Below are 15,149 nucleotides of genomic sequence, written 5' to 3'. Positions count from 1 at the left end.
TAATGGAAAATAAAATTTCATGTTAAAAGAATTTCAGGCCTAGTCATGTCAAACTTAAACATATAATTCAATTTAATATGAGTCAGTTTTGCACATATTACTATAAAACTATGATATTGTCAGTATATAAATTCAAATATGATTTTTTAATCTTAATGTGAGTGCACTCCAGTAGTGAGTTCAAGTGCAACATTTCAAATTAATAACATCACAACACACAAAGGCCAATATTTATACTTTTTTAGCACCGCATTTGCCCCGCTTTTGCGTAAAAAAATGACACAAATGCAGCGCTAAAAAAGTATAAATATGGGCCAAAGTGTCTAGTGCTAAGTACACATATAGGTTGCATATTTGTGATGTGTAAGGGTGGAGACAAAATTGCACTGCTCCAATGACAATAAGGACAGCGCTAGCAGACTCTGTAGACTAAAAGAAGATTATAATATCAAAGGAAATATTTCTCAGCTCATTCTGGATTCAGATTCATTTTACACCATAATACCCAAAAGTATGTGTATGGAAATGTGGCCAAAGCCACCTTACTACCCAAATAGATCAATCCTGGTGGCTATAAGTGTGAAAGAATTGACCTTACTGGAATATGTTGACAAAAATGAATTTCAAGATAGAGTAATATAAAGAGACATTTAAATGGCAGCGAGTTGACCTCAGTTTTGTCCATCTGAATGATCACCACAAAATGATTGACTTAGTGCTCCTAACCAGATTATGGTAGTGGAGGATTTATTAGTAGATAAAAATGTTGGAAGTGTTAAACAAGTATTTCCTGACAGGTTTGGAGAGCTGAATGGGTATATACACACAACTGTAGTTACCATGTACACACAATTGTAGTCATACCTGGTGCTGTTCATGCCTGTACAAATTGAGGAGAGTATCTAGTGTTAACAGAAGAGAGAACAAAAGTATGCTACATAATGTGGTGCTAATTGAATTATTAAGCTAATAGAGAATTTCAGTTGGATTTCTCCTGTTGTGCTCAAGGAGAAATCAAATGGAAGTATGATTTGAAGGTACCCACATTTGAGAATGTGTGGACCTTTGCCGCGTCAATCAATATTCTGTGGTTGACAACTATCCATTGCCAGCTATAAATGAGCTAGAGTTATTGCTCAAAGGGGGAAACTATTTTATTGAATTGGATCTCAAATGTGGGTACCATCAAATCAAATTACACAAAGACACAAAAGCCCTCATTCTGACTTTGGCGATCTCTGACCAAGACTGCCAAAGCTACGGGTGCCAGAAGACCACCAGTGCTGGCGGTCTTCTGCCTGCCATATAATGAGTACTGCCAGATTTCTGCCACACTGTGGGCGGATATTCGGGAGTAGCCATGCTGGCGGGGGGTGGCACTCTGGCGTTAATACCACTTGTATCACCCCGCCAGTAGGACTCCACCAGCCGTATTAGGACCATTAATGCGGCCTGGCAGTGCCCTGCAGGTGGGGCATGCCGGCGGTGGCAGCGCCCCTTCCCGTTCCCTGCCGGGCAACCTCCTCGCTGGACAAGGTAAGTCAGGTGTCAGACAGGGGTGGGGGGTATAATGTGTGAGTATGTGGTGTCTGCATGTGTGTGTTTGAATGTGGGTGCATGTGTGAATGCGGCTGTGAGTGTTGTTGTATATGCATGGTTGTATGCATGTGAATGAATGTGTGTATGAATGTTGAAGTGAGTGCATGTCTGCATGTCATTGTGTATGCATGTGAGTATGCATGTTTGGATGTTTGTGTGTATGCGTGCCTGAATGCATGAGTATGTGTGAGTGAATACGTGTCTGGATGCGTGTGAGTATGTGTGAGTGAATTCGTGAAAGGAGGAGTGTGAGTGGATGCGTGTTTGGAAGTGTAGGTGAATGGGTGTATGATTGGTGCGTGTGGGTGTCTGTGTGCATGTATGCGGGGAGTTGGGTGTCATGTAAGTAGGGTGGGTTGAGGGTGCTATGTGATTAGTGGGGGCGCTATGTGAGTAGTCGAGTGGGGGGGCGCAATGTGAGTAGGGGAGATGGGAGGCGCTGTGATGCCTTACACAGACTCTTAAGGAATAACCATGTAAGTTTCCTATGGGAGAAGTAGAGTATCTGGGATATACCCTTTCCAAAGAATGTGTGAAACCAAAAAAAGATTTGTTTGAGGCCATAAGTAAAGCTCCTGCTTCATGTTATAATGATCAGATGCTTACTGGGAAAATTGTCAACAGCTTGCATTTTACTACATAAAAAATGAAATGTTTAGGGGTGAAAGTGTTGTCTACATTTGACACTGTGCTCAAAACCATTGTAACAGTTGATGCTAGTGCTAATAGTGTAGGGGCCATGTTGTCTCAGGTTCATGCTAGTGGTGAAAGGCCCATGGCATTTGTCTAAGGTCGCTGACTTTCACTGAGTGGAACTACTCAGTATTCAAGAGAGAGGCACTGGCTGCAGCTTGGGGAATGGAATATTTCAGAATCTACATTTGGGGCATTAAGAAACCCCTTTTCAACCATCACAAGCCCTTGATGAAAATACTCCTACCATTGGGGTTGGGAAAGGTTAGGCTAGATTAGCATGACTAGTGTTTCATCTTCAAGACTACTGGTATTGTGTCAAGTTTATTTTTGGCTGGTGTAATAGTCAGGCAGATTTCTTATTATTTTTGCTGTTAGATTTGGAAAAAGGTGGAAAAAAATATTGTAGAGATTTTTGACAAGGAAGGTGTGGTGGTGTGTGTTGGAGATATCTATGATTTCACTGACAGTGAGGTATCAAAGGAAAAATGGTGTTGGAAGAAGAAAATTGATTACAGTTTGAAGGAAGTGATTTGTAGATTATAAAACGAGGCAGTAGAGAGAGTACTGTGAGTGTATGGATGTATGTTAAGGTGATTGATGAGTTGTCAGTGTTAGGTGGTAATGTCATAATGAGAGGGGATACATTTTTTACTCCAGAAAGGCTTAAAATGATATTATTCAGTTTGGCACATGAGGGTCATCTAGGACAGACTTTGACTCAGAAAATTATTTTTGTCAGAGAGGTGGATTATTTGTGGACAGGTATGGATCTTGATATAGATGTATAGGTAGAGAATGGTGGGGAATTCAAAGAAGGGGAAAAAAGGTTAGGAGTGGGTAAACAAGTGAGTGAAGGTGTGATAACTGGTCCAGGCACTGTGTGGCACAGTGTGTATTTGGATTTCATAGGGGCCTTTTGGCAATCTTGAAGGAGATCCAAAGTTTGCTTTTGTTTTGATTGATGTCCATTCCAAGTGGTTAGTGGCATAATTTCTCAGAGTAGGTACCATGAAAGCCACAGTGTAAACCATGGAAGACACTTCCAGGGAAGCGGGATATCCTTACAGATTGATACCACAAAATGGTACCCAATTGGTGTTGGAAGATATGAAGAAATGTCTAGGATTGTGTAGTTGGTATTCAACATCTGTGCACCAGTTTGTTAAACCCACAAACAAATGGTATTGTGCAAAGAGCTAATTGTTTGGTAAAAGGTGCTACTCAGATGGAAGCAGCTAATCAGAAGAATGTCAAGTTAGCAGTAAGAATTTAGGGCCAGTTGTAGGAAGCCTTTTGCGTCTCGCAAACGGCGAAAAACGCAGTTTGCGAGGTGCAAAAGGCCTTACGCGATGCAGAGTCACATTTTGCGAGTTGGTACCAACTCGCAAAATGTTATTCCAACTCGCGAATAGGTTGGCGGTGTTCCCTCCCGTTTGCGACCGCATCGCGATGTTGAGCTGCTTTGTGACCGCGAAAGCGGTCGCAAACCAACTCGCAGTTACCATCCACTTGAAGTGGATGGTAACTCATTCGCAAAAGGGAAAGGGTCCCCATGGGACCCCTTCCCCTTTGTGAATGGCGCAAAAAAGTATTCTTCAGAGCAGGCAGTGGTCCTATGGACCACTACCTACTCTGAAAAAAAAAAACTAAATGGTTTCGGTATTTTTTCTTTTTGCAGCTCGTTTTCCTTTAAGGAAAACGGGCTGCAAAAAGAAAAAAAAAACTGCTTTATTTAAAATCAGTCACAGACATGGTGGTGTGCTGTCTCCAGCAGGCCACCATCCCTGTGAGTGCCTAGACTCGCTATGGGGTCGCAAACTGCGACCCACCTCATTAATATTCATGAGGTGGCACTTTGCGACCCCATAGCGAGTCGCAGAAGGTGTCTGAGACACCTTTCTGCATTTCATTTTGCGAGTTGCAAATTGCGAGTCGCTAGTACTCGCAATTTGCAACTCGCAAAATGTAACCTACCTACATCTGGCCCTAAGTTTGGGTTTATCACACAACTGAAAATTGAGTTATTAGAGAAATTCCCTTTGATTTAATGAGAGTAAAGATGTTTGGGGGACCACTTAGATCAAAGATGTGCTTCAGCATTTTATAGTGTTGGAGAATTGTGAGCATTGGAACCAGAGAAGAATTGCTCTGTATGATAAGACAAGTCACGTGACTGGGGATGAAGGGGATGGATATAGTAGTTTCATGTTGATGGATGACAGAGAGGTCTTGAGCACGTGTAATGTTCTTGGTGCTGCTGTGGTGAGAGATAATAAAGCGTTATGACCGAGTTCATGGTGTACAAATGGAGGTTGGATCATCAAGGGAGGTCCAGCAGCAAAGGAGGAAGCATAGGTTTCATAGATCTCCTGGATATTTGAGAGATTATTTTAAATATTGTTGTTTTCTTTTTTTTATGTTATGCCATTTCGGAAGGTTTAATTTTGTGTTTTTCCGTGTTTATAGAGGAAGAGCATATGTTATACTCAGTGCTGGTGTGCTTCTCTCTAGCTCAAGAATGTTATGGATGTCCTACGTATTTCAAATGTGCCACGTCTTGCAAGTAAATTCCACATGAGTCAGTTGATGTCTGGCTCATGAGAGAGGACCTTTCTATGGCTGGTCTTCTTAATAAAGTATACTTTTACTTTATACCAGCCTCCAATATAAACTATAAAGTTTACAATCAGGCTTTAGACGTAAACCTGTTGGTTGAGACGTCTGACTCTTCTATGTAGATCATGGAATGAAAGAGAATAGGAAAGCAGCATTCACCTGAGCTTAATCAATCACATCTTACAAAATATAACCCTGTAAGCACAAATTCTACCCACATCCAGGAAACTGCCATTTTTCATGTATACTGCATGAACCTGCAAATGCCATCTATCAGTCTCAGCCTCCAGGATGCAGCTCACCCCTTTCAAGGAGAGGAAGTTCACTGAGGAAGTGACAGAACTTTGTAGTAAACATGCTATGTGGTCTACCTCCGTACGCCATCTGTGGAAGGAAAAAGTTGGTCGAGTAGCAGAAGCTTACTTATTCTGTCAATTCACTGGATTTGGAATTATGCACTATGGGAGACTGGTCAAGAGTGGTACCATGCAAGGAGGCGGACAAAGATGAAATTTTCCATGATCTAGGTAACATAAGCTCTACCTGGAGACTAATCTGGATCCCTCCTCCTTCTCACCTGTGGCCTGTCTTTTCCAGGAAAACCCACCAAAGAAAAAAACAGCTATCTTTCTACTATAGCATAATTTCAGTCCCACTCTTCTTTGCTAGCAGTCACCCCTCTCATCCAGCACAAGTCACTCACACATAGCTTTACTCCCTCTTTTGAGTTTAAACTGATCAGATTAAAATCCATTCTTCCTAACTTATTTTTATGTAGCATCAGGGACATCTCTCCTCAGGATCAATGCAATGCTCATATGGTCCACCTACTGGCAGCACCAATGCTGCTTGCCATTTTGGCACAGATGTTTGGTGTAACCAGGTAAGGGAAAGGGTGTTTAGAAAGAAACGAGATCTGTATTAGAGGTAACAACCAATTACCCACTCTTTTTGCCTGAAAATTAGTATAATTTACTTTTCATCAAATTAGCAGTCATCACCTTAAAGGTTGATTTTTTACTTCCACATGCTCCCTACTTGTGTCCGTGTTAACAACCAAATATCTACAAGGTCTAATGTCTAGGCCTGAAGGGCTATCAGAATAAGAGTCCAGTGGGAGTCGAAGAGCTCTGGTAGGACCAAAATACTCAGTGAGGACTAAAGTCAGAAAGTGCCAACACAAGCAAAGATTGTGACATGCAAACCAGGGACCACCTCTTCTGCTACTCTAATGAGTGTGTCAACATGTGGACTATCCACCAGACTACTGACATATGACAGGGCAGGGTAAGTATACAGTTAGCTCAACTGTGATTTGTCTAAGCATATCTTTCTCTGCATAAATGCACCAATATTAAAAATAGAATTCAGTACCACATTAGGGACCCCTTGTTAATAATCCCAATAATTGATCTACTAGGTTAATTTATGTGTCTGATTCTTTCTCCTTATGGCACAAAAGGCAGTCTGCAGATGTGCTGTTTCATGGGTAAGCATATGTATATGTCTTCTGTCACCCACTCAATTCCCCCATGTCTGAATGCAGAACATTATTGAGTGATATAATCTTTGGAATAATAGTAACTAACACTGTCTTCTATCATATCAAAGACTGCCTGTAACTGACACCTTCCTGACAGTCTCTGGCACCTAGGTGAGGATTACAAAAATGTTTATTTACTGTGTAAAATGTGCCTCTCATCAGCTTAAGTGATATACTACAAATCAACCATCAGAAGATATAAGGGAGCATGCTGTAAGTGACAATTCAGCCCTCTATCATCTGTCAGTCAGGTACCATTTTGACCCTAAAACATATACAAATATCAATTTTCATTTCTGACTATTTCTTTAATTTGCACATCTCTAAAAATGGGTGCCCATTTAACCCATTTCTAGCTCTCACAGGGATATGCCATATATCACTTCTATATTTATTGGCATTCACATAATTTGTGTCACCTATCACAGTTCCCGTTAGTTACAATTTCAGATTTAAAAGGTGGAGCACTTCATTTCATCATTCAGCAGCTGCTGCATCAAGGAGCACATCCATCCCCTTCTTCTAGGACACTTTCTTATCAGCTAACATCAAGTGTTTCATCCACAAAAGAAGCCTCTGCGACAGGTAATACATTATTTTATCTCATTTGTGTGGGCACGTACACAAGCAATAAGTAACACCACTTACAAATGTAATTTTTCTGTTTTCTTGATGTAGTGTTATCTGTATCTTAGAGCTAATGTACATCAAATCTATTTTTAGCTAAACACCACCTTTAATTTCTAAGTAACAACTTCTATTAGTCTTCACTTGCAGTATCTGAGGACAAGCAGCCTGGTGCTGATACCATGTGATCTATGACCACAGAATGCCATGCAATCCTAGGAGAAATCCCAATCCTCTTAACAGCTGCTATATCTCACAGATGCCTCAGTCAAAGTCCTGGTATTTCTGGTAATTGAGGCGTTCTCCACCAACCAACCTATCCATCAACCAAGCTGCTCTTACTAACTACCCAATTTATTCCACTCCCCAACCAGATTCTTGACCCCAGGTGGATTCAGTAATTTGTTGCGGGGCACACGGACATACCGTCCACCCACGAAGGCATGGACAGCAAACACCACCACCATAGTAAGATGCATTCACCATTCACTGATCTGTTATTACTCAGCACAATCAGTCATTTACACTCACCAATACCATCACTAAGTATGCATTTGAAAATGTTATTTGTTTAACAAATGGGAATTGCACTTATCCTCCATCTGTATCTTCTCTCATCTGTGACTGGCCTGCAAAGAAAACGGGCATTTGAGACTAATGTAATGGACTGCATAAAATAAACAAGATTATTTAGAATTTACACTTACAGCAACACACTCACTGACACTAACCAATATTTATCCACACACTCAGAAAAATGGGACCACCTGTATCTCCTCAGAGGTATGTATTGGGAGTTGCAGGCCAGCAATTGAACTTGCGGAAAAAACATATTGGGCTAGGTATAGGGATGGGGGGTAAGATAAATAGGGAGAAACAAAGACAGCACGTGGGATGGATAAGTATTTGGATACAATGAAATGGCTGTGGTGTTGAAGGGCAGGGGATAGCAAACTTCTCAATGCCGGTTCCCATCATCCTCTTGGTGTGTCCTTGTAGCTGACAAAGGGCCTGATTCTAACTTTGGAGGACGGTGTTAAACCGTCCCAAAAGTGGCGGATATACCACCTACCGTATTACGAGTTCCATAGGATATAATGGACTCGTAATACGGTAGGTGGTATATCCGCCACTTTTGGGACGGTTTAACACCGTCCTCCAAAGTTAGAATCAGGCCCATAATCTCTTGAAGACCCTAGAGAGCTCTTGCTGACCAGCAGTCAACTTACTTATGGCCTACTGAAATACTGAGGGGAAGGAGCGGGGTTAACCCTAACACATTTTAAAACACTTTTAAGACTGAGCTTCTAAATTACCCATTAAAGATGGCTGCATATGTGCCTGTACCTATGAGCACTTAGAGGCTGACTTATGGTTCATGTGTAAAAGCTTTGAAGCTAGGAAAGATGTTTTTGCAATGTTTTAGGAGACTATTGTGGGTAGAATTAAACAAAACAGTGTTGTAATTTAAGTGTATCCCATGATTTGCTATTAATTGAGCTAATCCCATGTTAGAGTTTTACTTTATTTTTAATTTATTTTTTAAACACATCCATCAACCATCTTGAACTAGTAAAGTAATAAGAATAACATATACAAAATGTACTGCATGATCGCTGCCTTTGCACTCACATGTACCGGAAGGCATATTGAAATTTTCTGATAATTAGAAAAAAAAATCCAAGATATCCACCATTGCATGCGGATACATGGAAGGTCATTTTGGAAAGGCTATTTCCAAATTTTCCATACAGGCATTTGAAAAACATTCAGCAGGGTTGCCACTGGGGTTTGGCACCCTCCCAGTTTTTAGTTGGGTAATGGCAAACCCCTATCTTCTCATCCAGGTCTAAATCTTGTCTACTCTCTGGGAATATCATTGAGATCAGCATATCTCCTAGAAAACCTGTAGGCCTGCATCATCCCTCCCTCCCCCAGAGGCATATAAGTCCTGTTTATATGCTACCAGAGTCTGTGTTATTTCCAAGTTAGCCATTATCAAATTTCCTTCTTGATCATATAATGCGCTTACCCACCTTTGACTTTCTTCCCCCCTTCTAAGCCAGATACACACCTTCCCTGCTTTATATTCCACCTTCTATAGATGTTTTGTGCAGTAATATAGTGATTTTGTTCTGCTTTGGTAGACATGGAGCCGAGTTTATCCTGCTTAGCTTGCCCTGTTCTCTGAGTATGAGGGTCAGGTCCAATATAAATGTATTTTCAATATCATAAATTATTTCTCAATTTTGCTGATGACCCACATTTCATCTCACTTCTTTCCCTGCACATTCTAAATTGCTTGTACCTTATTTCAGTGTTATAGGCCTTCCAGGGTGCTATCTCATTAATGAGGGAGAGCACTCCTTTTCTATCATATCTAAGTGCCATCTAAACCTATGTGAGTTGTGCTTTACCTCTAGCTCTAGCCAATGAGGGAAATGTTCCAAGATCCCTCTAGGACTGACCCCCATAACTTTTATATATGTGTGCCTAGCAACCTAAAAGTAGTCTATTCTAGTGCATAAAAAATGGGCTTCCAAATACTGAGTGCTATGTATCCTTCCGGTGCTGTGTACTCTACACCTCTCCTAGAGTCAATGTCTTGAGCAGTGAGGAGCAGGTAGTCCCTCTATCTTAGCTCCATCCTTTCATTTAGAAGAAAATGTAGGTATTGTCCCACTATGGCAGTCCTTGTGGAAGTTTCAGAAGTAGGGTTGCAGTCTTTTCCAAAGTAGAAGTCTGGAGACCCAAGCAGGTGTACTCCAACACCAAACTTTCACCATCCTGTGTCCCTGTTGCTGTTGCATAGCAACTCTGGTGATCCCTACCTGGCTGCTCCACCAAGAAAGAATTGGATTTCCTTATCAGTATGGGAACCCACCTGTACCCAGTTGTGAAGCCTGAGTATACTTACACTGTGTTTCCCCCTCTGTCTATGATTACTCCATTGTTCCCCTCAGATGTGTTTCCCTCCCAGGCCCATGCACTTTCTGGCATGTGGACACCACTCCTCTCTTAATCTTGTTCTCCACACCATGCAATCAGACTTAAGTGTAGCCTTCCCCACGTGTCCCATATATTTTGTGGTACAACTGAGCAGCTATGAGATTTTCTATGCTGCAGCTTTCCTCCCACACACCGTTTGACTCAACCTTAACTATTCCAGAACAGAATAGTTTGCTACAGCAACAAAAAACTAAAAACCACCCAATTCTACTTGCTTCCCGTCCCACACTTCCATGCTGCAGGCTCTTAACTTCCCACACCTCCAATTTGCGGCATGTCTGTCCCTCAAAGCGTTACCACCTACCTCATAGTGACACACTGTTAGTCAGGTGCACCAAAGGAGAATGCTAAGGAGGCCTTTACCCCCAACCTAGGCCAGCATTAAACTACCAACTTGGTCATCTTACAAGGGATATGTAAATTCATCATTAACTCGGCAGATATGTAGTCCCTCTCTCCGCATTCATATGTACCTCTTGTCATGCATCAGAGGCCTACTCACCTCCATAGCCTGGATGGCATCGCGAAAGCACTACATGGTTTCTAGAAGAAATCACTTCCACCTCACGATGACAATGTTTACTAGTTAGTGGGGATCAGTGAAAGCCAATCTCTTGTTCAGCTGGCTGCCAACACAATCCTCCTGGTCTGGCTCAACTACCTCAGAGGGATCAACCACATCATGGGGCCTGGCTCTGGCCTTATCCCTCCTTAAGTCTTTGTCCCCTTGAGCAGTATGGGTCTAGAATATCCAGTATGCAGTATCATTATACTTTATGATTGCAGCCAAAAATACAGATGAACACAATATAGACTGGTAAGTATGTATAGATTTTCTATATCTAATTCCACATACATGTCGCTTGATAATATAGGTACATAGAAGTGAAGTTTAGAATAGAAAATGTTCACGTCCCTCTATGCCCATACCTATTGATATTTTGGTCCTTTTGGCCATGAAATTAAGGGGATATATTCAAAAGATGATGGGAGGAATGTTTGCAATTAGTATGCATGTAATCACTCAGGGCAGCTCTCCAACACATTTGCTTCCACTGAGCCACTCTAAACAAAGATCTACCTTATGGAAATCAGTACGTAGGCTCCTCCTCATAGGAACAGTCCATCCCCAACTGCCAGGGAAGGCACTCCCCAGAAGGGACCACAAGCAACCACTGAATGGTTTTAGCCATATTAGGCTTCTCACTGAGGTACAGATTGAATCCTGTGGCAAAGGTAGTAAAGCAACCATAGTGCCAATCTTGACAAAGGCCAGCCTTATGAAAATCGGTACTAAATCAATCAATCAATTAATCAATCAAAATTTGTAGAGCATGGCTACTCACCTGTGAGGGTCTCAAAGTGCTGGGGGGGCCCTCATCCGAAGAGCCACGTCTTGAGGTTCTTCCTGAAGATGGTGAGTGACCGGCTTTGTCTGAGGTGCAGGGGAGGCTGTTCTAGCTCTTTGCTGCAGTGTAGATGAAGGATCATCCTCCGGCGGTGGTTTTGCGGAAGCGAGGGATGGTGGCTAGGGCCATCCGGGCAGGGGAAGGGATTAGGCGGGGGTGTGGAAGGAGACGCGGTGGCTTATGTAGGCTGGTCCTGCGTTGTGCATGGCCTTCTACCTGTGGGTGAGAGGCTTTAAGGCGATTCGCTTCTTGACCGGTATCCAGTGGAGGGTCCTCAGGTGTTGGGAGATGTGTTCTCGGTGAGGAAGGACCAGAATGAGTCTGGCGGCGGTGTGCTGGATGAGTTGTAGTTTTTTGATGTTCTGGTTGAGGTGCCGGTGTAGAGGGCTTTGCCGTAGATGAGCTTGCTAGTTTCTAAGGCGTGGGTGACTGTCCTGCGACAGTCTGCTGAGAGCCATCTGAAGACCTTCCGAAGGTTGCGGAGTGTGTGCTAGAAGGAGGAGGAGACAGAGTTTATCTGGCGGGTGATGGATAGGGAGGAGTCGAGGATGATTACTAAGTTGCGGGCGTGCTCAGTCGGTGCAGGGGGGCGCTGAGGGATGTGGGCCATCAGGAGTCGTCCCAAACTGAGGTAGTGTTTCCAAAGATGATGAGCTCAGTCTTGTCAGAGTTGAGCTGGAGGCAGCTTTCCCTCATTCAGGTGGCGACAGCTTGAATTTCTGAGTGGAAGTTCTTTTTGGCTGTGTCCAGGTCTTCAGTGAGGGAAATGATGAGAACAGTCTTCATGGGATCAGTCCATCCCAAACGACCGGGGTGGACCCTCTCCAGAATGGACCACAAGCATCACCAGACTGGCTTCAGCACAGCTTTTCAGTCAGGGTAGGAGAATTTCAGTGAGATATAGCCCAGAGTCCCAAAATTACAAGGATAACATGTAGGGATCAGTATCCTAATTAGCAGAGCCCACCAGCAGGATCCAGTCAAGGTCCAATTGCAACTGATCAGGTTGGCACTTCAGGGTACAGGCCTCTTGCAGCTTGTTATGTCCCTGTCACTAGAGAGGATGTCAGCCAAATGACCCTTTGAGTCCACTTTTTTGTTCTGTGTACAAGTACGAGGAGGTCCAACACTTTCTCCTCACAGGGCTCAAACAGCACATGCTTTCCTCCTTCATTTCTTCCATCTCCCCAAACACTGTTCTGCGGAGGGTGACTTGGGGTGCCACGTGTATGGGTTTCACTAACCAGTGGGTGGGTGTGACCCCTGGCTCCACACTAACCAATGGAACAAATGTTGCCACAGAAACCCTATCCACGTTTTCAGTAGCTTCTATTTATCCTACTGCATATAATTCCACAATGCACCTTCATTTATCTCTGTTATGTTGTGAATATGTAATATTTGCCAGCAGAACTCATTGGGGAGACATATGTATAGCAATAGTTATGTATGTTCCTTCAACGCATACAAAACACATAACTCATGCATCTAATATACTCAGGAATAGCTAGTTGAACTAAACAATTTTAACCACCCTATGCGCATTGACCTATGCACGGTCGCTGTTGCCATGTCAAACATTTCTGATCAAAATGTTACTGCTGTTGAATAGATAAAACATATATAAATAAATACATACCTTAAGTAAATAAAAGAAAATGAATGACTCCTGCTATCTTAACTCAGTCTGACATAAATATCAGTGTATTCTATAAATAGAATTGTACCAAAACACTAGGTGCTAGCACATTGTCAAGACGTCTGAAGCACAGATAGAATCATTGATACTTGCAAACCCCACAACAGGCATCTTTAGCGAAAAAACATGAATAGTAAAATTATGCTTCTGTTAGACCTGACATTCTGAGGGTGGGCTTCCCCCACAACGTTTTGCTTACCTCCTCCACCTTTCTGACCTTGTTTTTGCTGGTATTAGGACTCTTCACACTTTACCAATGCTAACCAGTGCCCAAGTGCCTGTGCTTTCTCCCCTAAACATGGTGATATTGGTTCATCCCCAATTGGCATATTTCATTTACTTAAATCCTAAGTCCCTAGTAAAGTGGTTCTACAGGTATCGCCTGTAAATTAAATACCACTAGTGGGCCTGCTGCACTAATTGTGCCCTCTAGCCATGGCTCAGGCCTGCCATTGCAGTCTGTGTGTATAGTTTTACATTGCCATGTTGACCTTGCCAAATAACCCTTTTCCTCAGCCCAACCTTTCTCTTTTTATATATATAAGTCGCCCCTAAGGTACGCCCTGGTCAACCCAGAGGGCAGGGTGGAATGTATTTAAAAGGCAGGACATTTACTTTTAAATTGTACATATCCTGGTAGTGAAAAACTCCTAAATTCATTTTACAATACTGCAAGGCCTCTCTCTCCCATAGGATAACAATGGGAATGCCTTATTACTTTTTATAAGTGGAATTTCCAAATGGTCAGAGTTAATTCCCTCAAGTTTGGTGTCTCTAGAATAACAATTTAAACATCTCACTTATAGTTAAGTCGGATTTTAAATTGCAATTCTGAAAATGCCACTTTTAGAAAGTCGTCAATTTTCTTGCCTTAGCCACCGGGTGCCTACAGCCTGTCTCTGGTCACATGACGGGGTATACTTAGCAGCTGGACTTTGTGTATTCCCCCTAGAAAGCTAGACACAATGGGAGCTTAGGTGTTACTTGATGAGACATCCTGAGCGGGATGGGAGGGAGTAGCTGGACTCACTTACACATGAATATGCTTTGTCCCGTGTGAGCCAGGTCTGAAGGGCCAGGACATCTGTGCACTTCAAAGGCATGTCTTTGGAGTCCCTCCCACTTCAAGGGTGCAACTGAGTACAAGAAGTGGACCTCAGATACAACCACTTCTATACACTTTTGGACCTGTAAAGGACTTTCCCAGGAAGAGGGAATGCTGTGCTGCTGGACTGCACACTGCTGGATGCATGCTTTGCTGTGTTGAACTGCCACCTGCTTCTGTCTGCCTGTGTGACAAGGACTGGACTTGCATGACTTGCATCACTGGACCCCAGTACCCAGATTGTGTTCAAGGGCTAGTTGGCTGGCCTTCTGATTTGAAGACTCAGGGACATAAGAGACATCCCAATACCTTGCTCTTGCTGAACTCGCCTTCTGTAAGTCTACCCTGCCAAGTGGTGCCACCCCAGGCCTGGACCCTTGGAAACAGGCCTAATGTGCTTTAAAGTGTAACGGATACATCCTCTCTACTTAGCGAAATATCCCTGAGCATCGGACCGACCCAAAAGACTCACATCACTACCGCATCCTCACATTTTGGGTTCAACGCATTGCCTTTGGAGCCTCTGCTGCATGATGCTTTTCCAGGTGCAAGCTTCTCATGTCCCCCATCGATGGCTCCATCGACGACATTGCTGGAAATCCACATCCCAGCTTTACCGTTCATTGGAACTGAAGCATCAGCTCGACTGCGCAATGCATCCTCAACAGTGGCCATCACATCGCAAGCTCGGTCGACTGGATCCTCAATGATGACGCAAAATGACTTCGCCCCACACTGCAGCCTTGCCACATCTCAGAACCAACGCATTGCCTCGGCTGTGTGATGCATCTTCGACACAGATCCACACAAATTGCCTTACTGGGTTCCTGTGGCCGGTCCGTGCTC

This window comes from Pleurodeles waltl, chromosome 11 (assembly GCF_031143425.1).
Source record: "Pleurodeles waltl isolate 20211129_DDA chromosome 11, aPleWal1.hap1.20221129, whole genome shotgun sequence".
NCBI lineage: Eukaryota > Metazoa > Chordata > Amphibia > Caudata > Salamandridae > Pleurodeles > Pleurodeles waltl.
The sequence above is the reverse complement of the archived record's forward strand: the minus strand, read 5'-3'. Positions refer to the sequence as shown.